This window comes from Bufo gargarizans, chromosome 2, assembly GCF_014858855.1.
Source record: "Bufo gargarizans isolate SCDJY-AF-19 chromosome 2, ASM1485885v1, whole genome shotgun sequence".
Classification (NCBI taxonomy): Eukaryota; Metazoa; Chordata; class Amphibia; order Anura; family Bufonidae; genus Bufo; species Bufo gargarizans.
Window position 1 is genome coordinate 558,891,862 of NC_058081.1, and position 20,778 is coordinate 558,912,639.

The window sequence follows — 20,778 nt, forward strand, 5'->3', positions numbered from 1 at the left end:
TAGCAACAGCTACCATTAGGTCTCTGCCCGTATAAGTAGGTAGTCCATTCCCAATTTTCCCTCTTGGTATAAACTAGAGAACCAAAATGTCTGCACCAAGCGATCATTTCTGACTTCCTTTTGAGTATTCTGGCCATGAATACCAAAGAAAGCATGAAGGTGTTTTTACTCTGTAATCCCACCACAATGCAATGAAAGTCCGCAACTAGAAGGGTGGCTTCATACTATATTCCCTTCCTAGCACCAAGGTCGTATAATGCTTTACGCTTTGTCACCTTGATGACTGAACTGGTAGCTAAACATTTATATCCACAAGGCGGGGCCTGTTGCCTTAAGACACGCTAAACTAGGAGTCTGGCTCTCTCTCAAAACTCCCACGAGGGTTAAGTACTCCCAAACACACATTAGCAGCGGGGTTATCCTTGACGTTATTAGACCTGCTTGTGACATATGTTAACGTCCTCAGAGGCAGTCCATGTGAGCTAGAAAGTAAGGCGCTAGCTATCTGGCTAGCTATATTGAGTCCATAGTCCATATAAAGTGCATAGTATCACATTGTTGTACCTGTAAAAGAGTACATACAAAGGGTTAAGATGCATAAACGTTGCATAACATTTTAAAACATTAATGCAAAAACAGTGCAAGGATGTAACAGTAGGATCACAAAGAGCTCAGGTATACATTTCAGTTTATTCTTTGGGGGCTTGGATTGTAACGTTGCAAAACTGGAACATATAATGCAAAAGTCATTTGTAATCCACATGAGGTAGTGAAACTGGTATTTGTAATCCATATGAGGTATGGTGCCAATGTGCACAGCCTGGAGTTAGTTTTTGGCTGATGGTTGGAGTCTATGAAGTCCAGGCACAAAAGGGGTAGATGAAAAAAAATACCAAAATATAAACACAAAACAGAGGTCAAAATGTGTCCATGGCTTTGCTCCTACTGTCTCTGTAGCTAAATGTTCATTCTAAAGAATTCCCGATAACGGGCAGGTGGATTACCCATGTTGGTCCGTTGGGATCTCCGCAAGGACAGTTCCGAGTCTCTGGGAGTGGAAGTAGAGTCCAGGACCTGTGCAGGAGGATCAGCTGTCTGACTTAGTTCTGTAGACATAGTAATCTCAGAAACTGACATCAGAACCCGAATTTGAGACTGGAGAAACCACTAAAGGGGGTCAAGCATGGAAGGCAACTCTGTTGGAGTCTCGGTTTCTGGAGACAATGGTAGCTTAGGTGACTTATCCACTTCTCTTGGCTGCTTTTGGACAGGTTCCTGCAGGCATTTCTTGAGCCTGTTGCGGTGTACTCGCTGAGTACCTTTATCTCCTCTCTGGATCTCACAGACTTCCGATGAGGGGACAGCCACTACTGTATATGGCTCGCGTTCCCAGCGACTATCCAGCTTGCTTACTGGGTGATTGTTTTTGAGCCAGACCTGGTCTCCTGGTTGTAAGGGCTCTGTAGGAGCATGCAGATCAAAGTCCTGTTTTTGTTTTTGCTGGACCTTTTCTATTTTAGAGTCCACTATTTCTCTGGCATCCTCTAGGCACTTCTGATGCTCTTTGACCCACTCAGATTGGGGAAGCAGTGGTTCAGAGTCCGGCACGGGGATATCGGGGGCAAGGTCTGCAGGTAAAAGGCCCTATCTACCAAACATGAGGTAGCATGGGGTGTACCGGGTGGAGCAATGAATGGTGTTATTGTACAGGTACACTCATTCAGGTAGAAGTAAAGGCCACTCGGCTCTCTTGTGAGGTGGCACAGCCTTGAGCATATTGATCAGTGTCTGGTTCATCTTTTCGCACAGTCCATTTTCCTGTGGGTGATATGTGGTGGTCCTCAGTTTTTTGCAGTTGTCCCGTGCACAAAGTTCATAGAACAACTGAGACTCGAATGCGGATCCTTGATCAGTGAGTATCTTGTCAGGACACCCATCCGGCAAAATGAAGCTCTTCCACATGGCAGCTGCTGTAGTTTCAGCAGTTAAGTACTTTACAGGTACAGCCACAATGAACTTGGTGTAGTGGTCCATAATTGTCATAGCATAGGTGTATCCGGATCGGCTGGGTTCCAGTTTCACGTGGTCGATAGCTACGTTTTCTAGAGGACTCCTACTAACTATTGGATGAAGGGGGGCTCACTGATCATATTTTTCTCCTCTGGCCACAGCACAGGTGGGACACCCGCGGCACCAGGTTTCAATATCACTTCTCATGCCAGTCCAGTAGAAATGCCGCCTAATGGTGGCTTCCATTTTTTTGGGTTCCAAAATAACCAGACCTGTTATGGTACATGTCCATTACCATCTTAGCATCTCTTCGGGGCACCACTATCTGATGGAGGCGCTCACAGGTGACTGGATCAAGCATTCTCCTGAGTAGATTTCTTTGTAGGAAGAGTTGTTTCCGTTGTCGCGGGAAATCGGGAGAAGAACATTGGCATTTCCACGTCTTTTCAATGATCATCTTTAGAAATTATTTCCTTCTGGGCAGGTAGCCTGGACAAGATGTCAGCATTGTCATTAGTTTTTTGAGTTCGGTTAATGAAGTCGAAGTTCGCCAGTCTAGTGGCCCATCTTTGCTCTAGAGCTCCTAGGCGCACAGTGGATTATTATCGATGTAGACAGTGAAAGGTGTGGCCGCCAAATAATTCTTAAACTTCTCGGTTACAGCCCATACCAAGGCTAGGAACTCCAATTTGAAAGAGCTATAATTCTGGTCATTCCGCTCTGGTTCTCATAAAGACCTGCTAGCATAGGTGATGATCCTTTCAGTTCCGGCTTGTGTCTGAGATAGTAGGGCTCCTAAACCTTTCTTAATTGCGTCAGTATAGAGGCAGAATGGCATGCTATAGTCAGGGTAGCCCAGGACTGGTGGCTCTGTAAGTTTCTCTTTTAACAGTTGGAAAGCAGTCTCTTGCTCTACTTTCCACTCTACCGGTATCTTAGCATTCTGACAGCTTTTGGGATGACTCTTCAAAAGCTCCTGGATAGGCTCCGCAATTTGAGCGAAGTGTGGGATAAATCTTCGGTAGTAACTTGCAAATCCAAGAAATCTCTTGACCTCTTTGACAGTCTTAGGAGCTGGCCAGCTTTGTACTGCAGCTATTTTGTCAGGGTCTGGTTTCACGCCCTACGCACTCAACATGTCCGAGGTATTTCACTTGGGGCTTCAGTAAATGGCACTTTGAAGGCTTTACTTTCAATTCATATTGGGTCAGAGTCTGGAATACCTCTGCCAAGTGCTGCAAATGCTCTTCATAGGTCTTTGAGTAAACAATCACATCATCCAAGTATAGCAGTACAGTCTCAAAGTTCTTGTGTCCAAGACATCTCTCCATGAGTCTCTGAAATGTCCCAGGGGCGTTGCACAGCCCGAATAGCATGTAGTTGAACTCAAACAAACCCATTGGGGTAGTGAAAGCTGTTTTCTCTTTATCTTATGGTGCCATGGGAACTTACCAATAGCCACTGGTTAGATCCAGGGTTGAGAAATAAGCATCGGATCCCAGGGCTGCTAGAGACTCCTCAATTCGTGGCAGGGGGTACGCATCCTTGTGCGTTATGTGGTTGATCTTGCGGTAATCCACACAGAAATGGATGGTTCCATCCTTCTTTTACACCAGGACCAGAGGGGCAGCCCAGGGGCTGTGACTATCCTGGATGACATTAGCTGTCTTTATATCGTGAACCATCTTCTTCACCTGCTGGTATAGGGCTGTAGGCACTGACCTATATCTCTCTTTGATTGGAGGATGAGTGCCGGTTGGAATAGTGTGCTGTATTAGGCTAGTTTGACAATAGTCCAGAGCGTGTTTGCTGAAGACTTGGTGGTGTTCCTTGTCTAAGTCCAGAACACCTTTGATCTGTTCTGCAGAGGTGGTGGCATCTCCAATATGTAGTTCGGCCCACCAGGGCTGCTCAGGCAGGTCTTTGGTTGCGTCCGCTGTTTGTAGAGATAGTTGTGAAGCAGCAGTAGGGTGATCCAGGACATCTTGCAGATGGACATGATGTAGACTCGCCACTGGATAGTACTTTTTTAATTCTACAGCTTCATCACTTGGATTGACCAATCGTATGGGTACATTTCCACGTGACACAGTGATCAAGCTCCTAGCGGCTAGGACAACAGGATGATCCTGTAGGTGCAGGGGTTCCACGAGGGCCGGGTAATCCTGACACCAGGCTGGAGTCGAATAGGCTGAGCATCCTTGATGTGAACACGGCAGATTTCTCCTTGTCGATTGCTGAATTTTTGTTGGGCAGCTAGCACCTGGATGGTCTGGTTTTTGACACGTTTAATCATACAGGATGGAGTCAGTAGGGTTTTCTTCAAGGCTTCAAGCACTTCCGTGTAACAGTTGTCGAGTATATTCATCCCCAGGACCACAGGGCAATTGTCATGTTCCGGGACCTTTACTAAGACTACCCCTTGGTGTGGCAGTTTGGTATCTTCAATCTGTAAGGTAGGTTCCCAATAGCCTAATATAGGCACTGGTTGACCATTGGTAGCTATGATGTGGAGCCAGGATTCCGGGGGTTGCGTCAGCTGGGCTCTGTTCTGGCATCTTTCGAATGCGGACCTACACACGGTAGTCACTTGAGATCCCGTATCTATCAAAGCAGAAAACATTACTCCATTGATGCTAACTTCAACGATGGGGTGGGCGCCCACACATCTAGGCATGAAGGCTAGATCTTTGGGACCTAATATTCTTCCTCCCGAGGGGCGGTCCTTGGTCTCAGGGGATACCTGTTTAACTTCCAGCAGTCCCTTACGGTGTGTCCAGGCTTCTGACAATGCCAACATACATGCTTTCTGGTGTTTCGATCATGGACCGGGTGTAGGACGGTCTCTTGATAAAGTAGTCTCTTTCTCAGCCATGGGCTGCTGTTCCAGTCACTCTAGCTGCTGCCTCATCCTCTCCATATTCTCAGCTAGGAGGGAGACTTGAGTTGTCAGGGTTGCGACAGCATCTGGGACAGGCGCCTGAGCCCCATACTGAGCTATCTGGCTGTGGGTAGCAGGTCGTAGGACGGGCCATGCTTTCTTGTCTTTAGGAGGTTCAGACTGGTGACCTTCCCCTAGGATGCCAAAAGCAAGTTCCTTAAAATCCAAGAAAGGGGTATCTGGGTGCTGAGCTGACAGCATCTTCAGCTGATAATTGTTATGACAGAACCTTCCCTAACAATTTAACATCCGACGTTAGGAGGGATATCGGCCTGTAAGAATCAGGGAATCTCTGATCTTTCCCAGGTTTTGGAATCAATACTATAAGGGCTTCCTGCATAGAAGCTGGAAGACATCCCACCTCCAATGAATAGTTAAATACCTTCAATAATCGTGGCAACAATATACCCTGAAATTTCTTATATGTTTCTACAGGAATACCATCCAACCCTGGGGCCTTATTATTAGCCATGTCTTTTAGAGCTTCCTCCAGTTCATCCATAGTAATAGGCGCTTCTAGTTGTTCTCTCTCCTCCGCTGATAACGTAGGTAAATCTGCCTCCCTAAGAAATAATAATAACTCCACCTCCAAGCCAGTAGTCTTAGAGATATAAAGAGAGGAGTAAAACCCCTGGAGTACCCCTAGGATATTCTTTGTACTTGTACAAGACCTTCCCTGAGGATCCATTAATTCCACAATACATGCTGACCCCTGCTGTGCCTTAGAGATAATAGATAGTGTATGCCCCACCCTTTCTCCTTCCGCAAACGTGCGCTGTCTATAAAATATACGTATCCTATCTGCGACCTGCAATAAATGACATTTCAGTTGTTTCTGCCCTTCTGTCAGTGTCCTACTATAACTCTGGGAAGGTGCTACTCCAAATGTCCTCTCCGCCTCTTCGGTGTAGCAAGAAAATCCCAGCTTGATCTTTAATTCATGTATCCTTTATTTCATCTCTGTAACAATGCAACAATGACGCGTTTTGGACCGTACAGCCTTCGTCAGCTCACGAAGCTGATGAAGGCTGTACAAGCGGAAACGCGTCATTGTCACATTTCTACAGAGATGAAATAAAGGATGCATGAATTAAAGATCAAGCGCTCGCTGGGATTTTGTTGCTACATTGTGGATTTCTTCCTTTCCGTGTGGGCGTCCCACGAGGTTGAAAGTGCTGACCACTCTTGACTACGACTCTCCGCCTCCTCAGCTGCCTTATGAACCCTGACATCCTCTTCCTTAGACCGAGTTTTATATGCACTGATGGACTTAATCAGAAGCCCCCTCAGATATGCTTTCATAGTGTCCCAGAAAGCATGAGGAGACAACGTACCTGTATTAATTGTAAAGTATTTTTTAATGGGCTCAGTCATACCTGACAGGTCGCCAAGAACATCTCTTGCCATCGTCTTAGCCGCCATCTTAAGGGGTCTGGCACCATCTTCCAACTCTGACACTCTTTTTTCCAATTCTGAGGTTCTTTCCGTGATTTTGTGCATATTATGTCTAATCAGGGATATATCTTCTCTTAAGCTGCCCACTTGGAGGTTAAGGGCTTTAAGTGTGTTGTTGCAGCTGGCACCTGCTTTCATAATATCCTTAAGGGTAGGTTCCCTTTCACTCGGATTATGAGGGTCTTCTTTTCTCCCCTGAGCTTTTACTTGTGACATAGGGACCTGACGACCATTACAAGTCTCCCCATCTTCATCTGAGGAGTGATCCTCCTGATCCGAGGAGGAGATGTTTCCTGCCACCACATTTTGTGACCCTTCTTTCCCTCCTTCTGTCACCCTGGCATACTTGCTGAGGCACTCTGCTGCACTCCAAATCATGTTGCCCGTCCTCCTCCTCCTCCATTCCAGCGCCATTTTGGTTTGCTTCTGCTCTTCCCCCGCTTCGGCATTGTTTCTGCCACCACTACTTGTTGCAGAGGGATCCGCTACCTCCCTGGACTCCTTCAGAGTGTTTTTCTTCCACCGGCCGGGTACAAGCAGCGCAATGGAGCAGGATTCTGGAAGGAGCGATCTAAAGTGTGTCCTACTCCATGTTGCGGTAGGCCACGCCCCTTGAATTTAAAATTTAAATGTATTTGGGATTTTATGTGATGGACCAGCACAAAGTAGCAAGTATGTGTGAAGTGAAAGGAAAATGATACATGGTTTTCCAAATTTTTAATAAATAAAAATCTGGAAAGTGTGGCGTGCATTTGTATTCAGCCCCTCTGAGACTGAGCTCTTCCATGGGGGTCCTCTTATAGTGTCATACCCATGGTTACACTCCAGTGAGCAGGGGCGGATTGGCCATAGATCCCACAGGGAAATCTCCTTGTGGGCCTATGCCCCAGGGGGCCACCCAAGCTCTCCTCTCTGTCGCTGACCGCATACATAATGAGCTCTCAACAGTAATCAATGCTGTGAGAATCAAGTACTCATGTACCCAGCCAGCGATCGCACATGCCCTCCTGAATTCAGCTGCTGTGGTCTGCACCTCACCTCCTAAGCCCCCTGCTCCATAGACAACTGGAGGAGGAGGACAGAAGATGGCAGCTATTGATGGCCATCACAGAGGGCCAGCTTTTGGGACAGTATATTGTGCTACACTGTGTTATTTAGCTCTGATGATTTTGCACCATGGTATTGTTGACCCCGCCTACTTGTACCACCCTACCTTCCGTTAATTTGGACCTACGTACAAAATGGGGCCACATTTAGTCTTTTTTTCCAGGGCTACTTTGAGTTCCCAGTCTGCCCCTGCCGGTGAGATCACATCTGGTTGTTTTAGGTACGCTACTATGACATCACATATTAGCTACACCTGGAGGTTGTCACACTACAAAAAATAGCCAAAAATCATGGTCCATAGGAAGTGCTTTGGAGTGTCATTTATTCAGGGACATAAAAATAGTTGTAGTGTCTTTTTTCAACCGGGAGCACTACAATATTTAGCTGCACAGCCGGTTTGGCAGTTGGGCGGGACAAGGGCAGAGCAGGGACCTGAGTGGCCGCGCCGCTGGCCCTGGCAAATTTACTAACACTCCTGGAATCAGGCATAAATGTTGGTGAGAAACCTATTTTGCCAATAAAATAGCGATTAGCAGAGTCTCAGCTGCAGAGATTTGGAAGTTATTTTCAGGCTACTCAATGCATTTCCTAAAGACAAGGGGGTTCATTTATTATACTGAAGTATGCCTATATTAGGCGTATTTCAGGCGCAGATGGCGTTGCAATGTTTAGTTGCACCGCTATCTGCGACTTCGCCCTACTTACGCCAGGTCTAAAATTGTGGGCGTGGCCAGGGGCGTTGCTAGGGTCTCAAAAGATCCGGGGCCCAAGCGCCAATGCATATTGACCAATTCTCTAAGTCGACCAACCGACCCCAACCCCCCCCACCACCACCGCAAACACTAGCACTGAAGACATTTTACTGTACTTGCTATACAGCTATACTTCTCACATCCAGTGCCTCACAAGTGACATCTCCTCTCATGTAGATCTTCTCAGTCATCATCTTCTCCACTTGGTCTGGACAACTTCTCTCAGCCGCCTCGTCTCTGCAGAGTGTGACACACGGACATCTTAGGTTCTTCACTTTTCTGTACCCTAAAATACTATTCTAATCTTCCCCATAGTAATAGTCCTTACCTGTGCCTGTGCGCAGGCCAGTCTGAAAACAAATGCGGTCAGCGGGAGCAGGCAGTTCCGAGAACAGCCACTGGGAACCTTCATCGGGTCATCACTGCCCCCCAATAAAAATAAGGCCCCCTATTAGTCCCCCAGCGGTAATAAAGCTCTCTACAGAACCCTCAGTAGTAATAAGGCCCCCATAGTGCTCTTAGTAGAAATAAGGCAGATCTATAAGTCTCTTCTATAGAGCCCCCAGTAGTAATAAGAACGCTTAATGTCCCCTGTATTTAAAATGCCCCCTACTGTTATAATGCTCACCCTGAAGTGCCCCAGTATTTATATCGCCCCCTACTGTTATAATGCCCCTACAGTGCCCCCAGTATTCATATCACCCCCTACTGTTATAATGCTCACCCTGACGTGCCTCAATATTTATATCGCCCCCTACTGTTATAATGCTCACCCTGAAGTGCCCCCTGTAGTTATATTATACTATATATACAGTCCTATGTAAATAACATTATTTCCCTCCCTCCATCATAGAGTCCCATGTAAATACCATCACACCACCTCTCCAGCCCTCTCCAAAATACAGTTTCATGTAAATAACATCACACCATCTCTCCTGCCCCCTCCAATATACAGTCCCACGTAAATAGTGTCACCCCCTTCCGAGCCGCCTTGAACATACAGTCCCATGTTAACATCACCCCCTCCCCAGCTGCCTTCAACATACAGCCCCATGTAAATAACATTACCCCTCAACATTCAGTCCTGTGTAAATAATATCACTCCCTTCCACAGCCACCTCCAACACGCATTCCCATGTAAATAACATCACACCCTCAATTTTCAGTCCCATGTAAATAACTTCCCTCTCTTCAGCCCTAACATGCAGTCCCAGTTAAATAACTACAACTCCCAACATTGCTCTGCCTCTCACACTAAGTAATCTTCACTTACCTCTCCTCATGTAGCAGACCTCACCACAGCTTCTTCCCAGGAATTCTCTTCACTGCTGAGCCGTCCTCTCCTGCACTGGTCACATGATGGTGACATCATCGCATGTCCTTTTCAGCTACTGCATTTAGAACTGATCACATGACCTGTGATGTCACCACAGGTCCTTCAGCTCTTGCAGTGCATTATATTCAATTGTATTGCTATCCTGAGGGCGGCAGTACAGTTGTATCTATCTGGCAGGCGGGACATTCGGGGCCTGGGACAAAACATCAGGGGCCCAGGCCCCGAATGTTTTAACCTAGCAATGCCCCTGGGCGTGGCGTAGGCGGGGAAGGGGATGGGCCGGCAGGTCTGCCTCATGCATCATTTTGTCGTGTACTAAGTTGCATGTGAGATCACAAGTGTTTTTCCATCAGGTAACAACTGTGGCATCACAAGTTAGTTCCAGTCAGGTAAGCTGTTGTGACATCACAAGATGGTTTCAGTCAGGGGATCTGCTGTGAGATCACAAGTCTGTTTCCATGAGGTACACTGCTCTGAGATCAGTGTACCTCATGGAACACTGATCACAAGTGTATTTGCCTAAAGTAAACAACTGTGACATCACAAGTTCCAGTCAGGTAAGCTGCTGTGAGATCAGAAGCTACTATGACATCACAACTTTTTCATTCATGTCAAGTATCGTGAGATCACAATTGTGTTTCCCTCAGGGAAGCTACTGTGACACTGCAAGATGGTTTCAGGTGACCTGCTGTGAGATCACAAGTGTGTTTCTGTCAAGTACACAACTGTGACATCACAAGTAAGTTCCAGACAGGTAAGCTACTATGACATCACAACTTTTTCAGTCGTGTCGGCTATTGTGACATTACAAGTGTGTTTCCATCAGGCAAGCTACTGTGACATCACAAGATGGTTTCAGTCAGGTGATCTGCTGTGAGATCACAAGTGTGTTTCCATCAGGTAACAACTGTGACATCACAAGTAGGTTCCAGGCAGATAAGCTGTTGTGACATCACAAGATGGTTTCAGTCAGTTGATATGCTGTGACATCACAAGTTTGTTTCCATAAAGTACATGCTACAGATGACATCACATTTTCACTCATGTAAGTTGCTGTGACATCACAAGTAGTGTTCAGTAAGATAATGGCAGACACTCCACTTTGCTTGGGGCTCATTAGCCACGTGTGATGGGACCTCTGGAATAAATAACTAGATTTCACGGGCAGGGCCCTCTCTCCTTCTGTACCAGTTTGTAACTCATTTTGTTTATGATTAGTGCAATTGTCTGTATTATGTATGTGCACCCCTTATCATATGTACAGCGCTATGGAATGAATGGCGCTTAAATAATAATAATAATAATAATAATTTATGCACATTTGATTTACACGTATGTCACTTTGAAGGATTACTACATGATTTCTGACTATTGCTTCTCTTGTCCTGTATATACTGCATATAGGGATAACTTCCTAACCTGTTCAGGTGCTTATAGGTGTCAAACACGCCCTTTCTTGAACCTGCAGCCTACAGAGAAAAAGTATAAGGCCTCCTGCACACGGCCATTTTTTTTTTCTGTTTACGGGCCATTTTTTGCGATCCATATACGGTACCATTCATTTCAATGGTTCTGCATTCCGTTTCCGTATTTCCGCTCCATTGAAAGATATAACATGTCCTATTATTACCCGCAAATCATGTTCCGTGGCTCCATTCAAGTAAAAAAAAAAAAAAAGGAACACATATGAAAATGCATCCGTATCCATTCCGTTTTTGCAGAACCATCTATTGAAACTATTATGCCCAGACCAATTTTTTCTATGTAATTACTGTATACTGTATATGCCATACGGAAAAACGGAACAGAAACAAAAAAACAGAACAACGGATCCGTGAAAAACGGACCGCGAAACACTGAAAAAGCCATACGGTCGTGTGAAAGAGGCCTAATGGAAAGATTTGTGCCTCCTCCAGGTTTAGGACCTATTCCTGGTTTTGGCTTCCAAATACTGATGAAAAATACTGCCCGTGTGAAAGTGGCCATAGTCTGGGCAGACATCTTGAGAATCATGGCCAGGATCTCTGCTGCTTCCTCTAATCCCAGGAAGATCTGTGTCCTATTGGTTTATGTACAAGACACTAGCTTTTCCACAGCTAGGTTTCATTCACATTGCACATTCAGCTTTCGTTTTTTTCATCATAGGAATAGAAAACAGAATGGAAGCCGGAGCCTGATGGACCCAAATGTCTATAATGGGGTCATTGGGTTTCCACCATGGTGTCCATCATTTTCCTGGAAAAATTGGTCAGCATGCCAACAGCTTGTCAGTCGTGGGGCATTTCTAGTGTAATATGCAGTGTCTGGACAGACTGCGAGATAATCTGCAGAAAAGGGATCAAGTAGTCAAATGCAGCCCATGCTGTGATAGGGCCACATTAGGTTAAAGGGGTTATCCAAGACCTATAATGTCCCCCCATATGCTTGGGCCCCTCACGGAGGTTGTATTTACCTCGCTCCCCGGCACCCATGTTGCTTCAGATGCCGGCACAGGTGATGCTATGGAGGCTCGCCCCTATCGCAGCCTGCTATTGGCGGTCCACCCCTGAACCCCCCCCCCCGAATGTTTTCATCTGCGTAACAGGGAGATGCAGTGGCGGCCGTGCAGGCATCAGAAGCGACGCGGGTGTCGGGGAGCAAGGTAAGTACAATCTGTGTGAGGGGCCCGGGCAGGGGGGGGCATTATAGGTCTTGGATAACCCCTTTAATAATTTTCTGCACCTTAAAGAGGACTTGTAACTTCTCTTGACATATCTTAGTAACTACTTCCCCATGTGATAACAATTCTGGAGCATCTATTCTTACGACTCTATGTTGCGCCATTCCTCTATTATTCCTTTTAGAATTTATAATTGACTGAATTGCTAGAAGTTTGCAATGAAGGTCCATCTGGCTGTTAAGCTTCATTCACACGTCAGTGATTTCCATCAGTGATTGTGAGCCAAAACCAGGATTGGAGCCTCCACAGACATCAGGTATAAGGGAAAGATCTGCACCTGTTCTGGGTTTAGAGCCGCACCTGGTTTTGCTTCAAAATCACTGACCAAAAGACGACTTCTGAATAAGGCTTTACCAGTTGGGGGTGTGTCCCTGCACATCCTCCAATCAGTGCTGCTAGTGTCAGATCGTGCAGGGACACACCCCCAACTGGTAACTACTAGCAATGCATTCATAACTTCTAGCAGGAATAATAAAGGAATGGACCATCATAGTGTAATAAGAATAGATGGTATCACATGGGGAATGCAAGTAGTCACTAAACAGACATGTCAGGAGAGTTTAGAGGTCCTCTTTAAAGCATTTGAATGAATGGTGACTTGGGGGAATTGAAAATGGTCCAGGAACCCCTAGCATCAAAATTAAAGGGGTTTGGTAAGAAAGGTCAGCGATCGGCTGTGTGTAAGGCCTCATGCACATGACCGTTTTTTTTTACGGTCCGCAAAAACGGGGTCCGTAGGTCCGTGATCTGTGACCGTTTTTTCGTCCGTGGGTCTTCCTTTATTTTTGGAGGATCCACGGACATGAAAAATGAAAAAAAAAATCTAAGTCAAGTTTGCTTTTGAAATGATAGGAAAAAACGGACACGGATCACGGACACAGATCACGGACACGGATGACAATCTTGTGTGCATCCGTGATTTTTCACGGACCCATTGACTTGAATGGGTCCGTGAACCGTTGGCCGTGAAAAAAATAGGACAGGTCATATTTTTTTCACGGCCAGGAAACACGGATCACGGATGCGGCTGCCAAACGGTGCATTTTCCGATTTTTCCACGGACCCATTGAAAGTCAATGGGTCCGTGAAAAAAAATGGAAAACGGCACAACGGCCACGGATGCACACAACGGTCGTGTGCATGAGGCCTTAGGGTCCATTCACACGTCCGCAAAATGAGTCCGCATCCGTTCCGCAATTTTGCGGAACGGGTGCAGACCCATTCATTTTCATTTCATCGATGCTTCCGTTTCCGCAAAAAAATAAAACATGTCCTATTCTTGTCCGCAATAGCGGACAAGATTAGGCTTTTTCTATTATAGTGCCTGTGATGTGCGGTCCGCAAATTGCCAAATACACATTGCCAGTGTCCGTGTTTTGTGGATCCACAGAACACTTACGGACTTGTGAATGGACCCTAAGGCCTCTTTCACACTACTGTTTTTTTTTCCGTTTTGCGGGCCATTTTTTGCGTTCTGTATATGGTCCGTATACGGAACCATTCATTTCAATGGGTCCACAAAAAAAACTGAATATACTCCGTATGCATTCTGTTTCCGTATCGCCGTTCCGTGCAAAGATAGAACATGTCCTATATTTAGCCGCAAATCACATTCCGTGGCTCCATTAAAGTCAATAGGTCCGCAAAAAAAACGGAATGCATACGGAAATGCATCCGTATGTCTTCTGTATCCGTTCTGTTTTTTGCGGAACCATCTATTAACCCCTTAAGGTCACAGCCTTATTACACCTTAGGACCAGGCCATTTTTTGCAAATCTGACCAGTGTCACTTTAAGTGCTGATAACTTTAAAACGCTTTGACTTATCCAGGCCATTCTGAGATTGTTTTTTCGTCACATATTGTACTTCATGACACTGGTAAAATGAGGTAAAAAAAAATATTTTAAAGTTTCAGTTTCTCTACTTCTGTAATTCATAGTAATACCCCTAAAAATTGTGATGACTTTACATTCCCCATATGTCTACCTTATGTTTGAATTATTTTGGGAATGGTATTTTATTTTTTGGGGATGTTACAAGGCTTAGAAGTTTAGAAGCAAATCTTGAAATTTTTCAGAAATTTACAAAAAAACTATTTTTAGGGACCACTACAGCTCTGGAGTCACTTTGCGAGGCTTACATAATAGAAACCACCCCAAAATGACCCCATTCTATAAACTACACCCCTCAAGGTATTCAAAACTGATTTTACAAACTTCGTTAACCCTTTAGGTGTTGCACAAGAGTTATTGGCAAATGGGGATGAAATTTGAGAATTTCATTTTTTTGCCTAATTTTCCATTTTAACCAATTTTTTCCACTAACAAAGCAAGGGTTAACAGCCAAACAAGACTGTATCTTTATTGCCCTGACTCTGCCGTTTACAGAAACACCCCATATGTGGCCGTAAACTACTGTACGGCCACACAGCGGGGCGTAGAGTGAAAGGTGCACCGTATGGTTTTTGGAAGGCAGGTTTTGCGGGACTGGTTTTTTGACACCATGTCCCATTTGAAGCCCCCTGATGCAACCCTAAAGTAGAAACTCCATAAAAGTGACCCTATCTAAGAAACAACACCCCTCAAGGTATTCAAAACTGATTTTACAAACTTCGTTAATCCTTTAGGTGTTGCACAAGAGTTATTGGCAAATGGGGATGAAATTAGAAAATTTCATTTTTTTGCCTAATTTTCCATTTTAACCAAGCAAGGGTTAACAGCCAAACAATACTGTATCTTTATTGGCCTGACTCTGCCATTTACAGAAACACCCCATATGTGGCCGTAAACTACTGTACGGCCACACAGCGGGGCGTAGAGTGAAAGGTGCGCCATATGGTTTTTGGAAGGCAGGTTTTTTGGCAGATTTTCCATTTTAATATTTTTTTTCCAGTTACAAAGCAAGGGTTAACAGCCAAACAAAACTCATTATTTATGGCCCTGATTCTGTAGTTTACAGAAACACCCCATATGTGGTTGTAAACTGCTGTACGGGCACACAGCAGGGCGCAGAAGGAAAGGAATGCCATACGGTTTTTGGAAGGCAGATTTTGCTGGACTGTTTTTTTGACACCATGTCCCATTTGAAGCCCCCCTGATGCACCCCTAGAGTAGAAACTCCATAAAAGTGACCCCATTTTAGAAACTACGGGATACGGTGGCAGTTTTGTTGGTACTAGTTTAGGGTACATATGATTTTTGGTTGCTCTATATTACACTTTTTGTGTGGCAAGGTAACAAGAAATAGCTTTTTTGGCACAGTTTTTTTTTGTTATTTACAACATTTATCTGACAGGTTAGATCATGTGGTAATTTTATAGAGCAGGTTGTCACGGACGCGGCGATACCCAATATGTATAGATTTTTTTTTATTTATGTAAGTTTTACACAATGAATTAATTTTTAAAACAAAAAAAAGTTTTAGTGTCTCCATAGTCTAAGAGCCATAGTTTTTTCAGTTTTTGGGCGATTATCTTAAGTAGGGTCTCATTTTTTGCAGGATGAGATTACGGTTTTATTGGCACTATTTTGGGGTGCATATGACTTTTTGATCGCTTGCTATTACACTTTTTGTGACGTAAGATGACAAAAAATTGCTTTTTTTACACCTTTTATATTTTTTTTACGGTGGTCATCTGAGGGGTTAGGTCATGTGATATTTTTATAGAGCCGGTCGATACGGACGCGGCGATAAGTAATATGTATACTTCTTTTTTTATTTATGTAAGTTTTACACAATGATTTCATTTTTGAAACAAAAAAAATCATGTTTTAGTGTTTCCATAGTCTAAGAGCCATAGATTTTGGGTAGGGTATGATTTTTGCGGGATGAGATGACGGTTTGATTGTTACAATTTTGGCGTACATACAACTTTTTTGATCACTTTTATTACCTTTTTTGGGAAGTAAGGTGGGCAAAATTTCAATTTCATCATAGTTTTTTATTTTTATGGCGTTCACCGTTTGGGTAAAGTAACATGACCGTTTTATAGAGCAGGTCGTTACGGACGCGGCGATACCAAACATGTGTAGGGAATTTTATTTTTTCATTTTTAATCAGTGATAAATGTGTTTTTTGATTTTTACTTTTTTTCACTTTCTTTTTGACCCAGACCCACTTGGTTCTTGAAGATCCAGTGGGTCTGATGTCTGTATAATACAGTACAGAACAATATATATTGTACTGTACTGTATTTTACACTTTGTCTGAACAGATCTATGCCTTTTAGCACGGATCTGTTCAGCACCATGGACAGCAGGACGCCTGAGAAGGCGTCCTGTTGCCATGGGAACCTTCCCCGTCTGCTCAGTAGTGGTCAGAACTGCGCAGACAGGGAAGGGTAAGGACGGGGCTTCGGAGGGGCTGCCTGGGAGCTCTCTCCCTCTCCATTCGGGGGGCTGCAAAGGCACATTAGCCCCCCGATGGGAGAGGGAGGGAGCTCCCTGCGCTGTTAACCTTTTCCATACAGCGGTCCGTACGGACCGCGGTATGGAAAGGGTTAAACGGCTGACATCGTAGCACAGATGTCAGCCATTTATACCCACTAGACGCCAACGATTATTCAAGGGGAGGCGGGCGGGGGATCGCGATCCCGCCTCCCGCAACCCTCCCCCTGCACCTCCCACCAGGCAAAAATCACTCAGGGGTGCAGGGGGGGGGATACAGATATGTTTTAGGAATACTGAAGTTTCTGATCCCCGCGGTCCAAACTGCAGGAATCACAGCAAACCGCAGGTCTGAATTGACTGAATTGTTTGCCGCGATCGCCGACATGGGGGGGGGGGTCACGGGACCCCCTCGCGCATTTACCCTAGGTGCCTGCTCAATGATTTGAGCAGGCACCGGGTTCCTATCACTGCCAGCCGCACGGCAGTGATCGGAAATACACAGGGCGTACATGTACGCCCTGTGTCCTTAAGTACCAGGGCACAAGGGGCGTACCTGTACGCCCTATGTCCTTAAGGGGTTAAAAATGTTATGCCCAGCCCAATTTGTTCTATGTAATTACTGTATATGCCATACAGAAAAACGGAACCGAAACGGAAACACAACAGAAACAAAAAAACTGAACAACGGATCTGTGAAAAACGGACCGCAAAACACTGAAATAGCCATACGGTAGTGTGAAAGAGGCCTAAATGTGACACTATCACTTCAGCAAGATAGATAAAGACTGGGGGGGGGGGGGGGCGGGGGGAGGCGACACCAGATCAGAGGCGATTTAACAATAATGTTACTATTTTAGACTACTTTCACAATCACGTCATGGATCTACAGAGACGGATCTGTTCAGATAATACAAACATCTGCATCCGTTCAGAACGGATCTGTTTGTATTTCTAACATAGCCAAGACGTAGCCGCCTTGAACACCATTTAAAGTCAACAGAGGACGGATCTGTTTTCTATTGTGTCATAGAAAACGTTTGGCTCAGTTTCGTCAGATGGACACCAATAAGCTGCAGGCAGTGTTTTAGTGTCCGCCTCCAGAGCGGAATGGTGACTGAACGGAGGAAAACGGATGCATTCTGAGCGGATCCTTTTCCATTCAGAATGCATTAGGGCAAAACGGAAAGCCAAGACGCCAGTGTGAAAGTAGCCTAAAGCAATTCCCCCTCAAGCTGTTTTTGTTGTCCCCCCTCACCTGTTACGCTGGAGACACTATGTCATCCGTGTAATACACTGTGGTGTCTTTATAGTAGGTTTTCTAAAAAACAAAAGGGCATCTTGAGGGTGACGACCCCCGCCCATATTACCTCCATGCCCAGAACTGAGAAACAAACTGCGGCTCTCCAGCTGTTGCAGAACTACAACTCCCAGCATGCAAAGACTGCCTACAGCAGGGTATGGTGGGAGTTGTAGTTTGCAACAGCTGGAGAGCGCAGTTTGCCTATCACTAGTCTAAAGGGAACATGTAGCTGCACACCATCCAGACGCAAAAAAAAAGAAAGCCAAAATATATTATTTTCTGAGGTGAAGACTGGAAAACATGTCAAAATGGAGCTTCCATGAATAGAGATTGACAGGCAGCGTGTAGGGAGGAGGAGAGCGCCCCCCTGTCTCCAGGACAGCGCGGACCCTGACTACTGCCCAAGCGCTCGGCAAATAACGGTGACGCACTTCATTACACATCGTACTGCATGACTTCTTCTCCGGCCGCTTGATTGGCTGAGGCTTCTGTCCATCTTCCCGGTGTCCACGCCCACTTTCTCCGCCCTCGCTTCGCCGGCGAGGTCAATGCCCTGGTATTACCTGATTGGCTATCAGAGCCTGGGAAACCCTGAGTGCCGTGCCTGTGGGCGGGGCTAGTGGCGGAAGTGTCGCACTGGTTCGCGGAAGAGAGGTCGAAGTTGTTGTAGAAGAGTTTTGGAGCAGATGATGGGAGGACGAGGCGTCGGGAGAGAAGGGCAGGTAACACCGGGGAAAGGCGGGGCCGGGAGGGGACGGCTCGGTGCTGGTGACACCTGAGGACAGGTAATGTCCTCCTCACAGCTGCAGGGCATGGAATCCTGGATCGGAGGAGTTACAGCAGTAATCATGGAAAGGATGGCATACGTGGCTGGCCACCAGGCACAGGTGTAGGCATGGCTGGTAACCTTGAGGGGTTACACCTGGTGCAGCAGTGTCATGTCTGCCCCATTTCTGGGCTGCAGCCATGATGTGGCCATTGGCACCCATCGTGCAACTTTTGTTTCCTGCAGTGTTATTTGAGTCGCACGATGCGGCTTTCAGGTAAGATGGTGACATGTCATCGCAGAACTAAATTGCAGCCTCTACCTGATGAGGATCGTCACGTTATTCCGCTTTAGTTAGTGCGGAATGGCTGTTTGTTGTGATCGCAGCGGTGTCGCTTGTTTGGAGTCACGTGACATGGCTGTCACTTAGTGACAGGTGGCTTAAAGAGGACCTTTCATGGGTCCAGACTTTATAAGATAAGTAGCACGTTAGGTAGGGCATGAAGCAGGGATCCTATAGTGCTTACTAATATTCCTGGGCGCCGCTCTGTTCGCCTGCTGTGCCCTCCAGTATTTTACCCGCTCAGTATGCTAATACTGAGCATCAGAACAAGGAGGAGGAGACACCAGGGTTTCTCAATGGGCGTCTCCTTCTCCCTGGCTGTGATGCTCTGCGATTGGACGGCGCTACAGCCAGGGAGGAGATGCCCATTGAGAGAAACTTGGTCTCCTCCTCATTGTTCCGATACTCCTCATTATAATACAAGGTGCCAAAATCAACGTCGTGGCCACAGCCATGGCATCAGTGGGGGCCACCCTATAAGGTAACACCCTAATTAGACTTTTGCAAAACTGATGAAAGGTTCTCTTCAATATTAATGGCCTATCCTCATGGTAGGTCATGAGTAGAGATGAGCGAACTTCTGTTTTAAGTTCGGCGTCTAAAGTTCGGGTTTGGATTAGCGGAGAATCCCGATCTGGAACCGGATATGGATTCCGACTTCCGTTGTGGTCCGTGGTAGCGGAATCAATAATCGGCCATTATTGATTCCGCTACCACGGACCACAACGGAAGTCGGAATCCATATCCGGTTCCAGATCGGGATTCTCCGCTAATCCAAACCCGAACTTTAGACGCCGAACTTAAAACAGAAGTTCGCTCATCTCTAGTCATGAGTATCAGCTCGTCGGAGCTCTGAAACTGCTGCCAATGGGCTGTTGGATGGGGTAGTGGCACTCGGCCTGCTTTCTCTTCAGAATTACCTGAGCGTTGTCTCCGTGTAGCGGCGGCGCAGGGTAGTTACAGCTTTCTCTTCAGTTTCACTTGACTACAGTGCTCCAGACAAAAAAAAAAATACCTACTAGCCATTGGCTCCTGAACTGAAAAATTTAGGAGCCAAATGAAATTTTGTCGCCAAATCGAAACCAAAAAAAAATGTTGGTATTGTGACAACGCTACGCCGATCAGATTGGCGTAAGGTTGTTTCGATACCAAAATTTTGATTCGCTTTCGTCACCATAAAAAAGTATTGCGATACTCAATACCACGCAAAAAAAAAAAGAAATAAAAAAAAAAAAAAAGCCGCGTACATTTCGCATTTTATGAAATGTTCGGCCCATAAAAAGAATAGCCCGATACTTTTTTTTTGGGGTGACAAGATGACTAAAAAATGGCGAATCGCATGGTTTTTATTTATTTCTGTTACTGCGCTCACCGCATAGGAGATTTTTTTTTATAACTTAATAGTTTGGACTTTTTGGACGCAGCGCTATGTAATATGTTTATTTATTGTTTATATATTTTATATGTAAAATTGGGAAAGGGGGGATTTAAACTTAATATTTTAGGGTACTTTCACACTAGCGTTTTTCATTTCCGGCATAGAGTTCCGTCACAGGGGCTCAATACCGGAAAAGTCACCAATGAAGATAACTGACCTGTTAATATCAAATAGCCGGCACCCGACCTCTATGACAGGGAGCTGCGATGCGCTGCAGTTAACC

The 20,778-nt window shown here is 45.5% G+C and overlaps 1 protein-coding gene across 2 annotated transcripts in view; it reads left to right on the plus strand.

Annotated features, from left to right (window-relative positions):
* Positions 1 to 18,631: 18,631 nt before the first annotated feature.
* LOC122928616 (oxysterols receptor LXR-beta-like) overlaps positions 18,632 to 20,778 on the plus strand; it is an 85,263-nt gene continuing 83,116 nt past the window's right edge. For both annotated transcript variants that reach the window (XR_006387905.1, XM_044281623.1), the window contains exon 1: positions 18,632 to 18,730. The gene's annotated coding sequence lies outside the window, so the exon portion shown is untranslated. The remainder of the gene's footprint in view (positions 18,731 to 20,778) is intronic.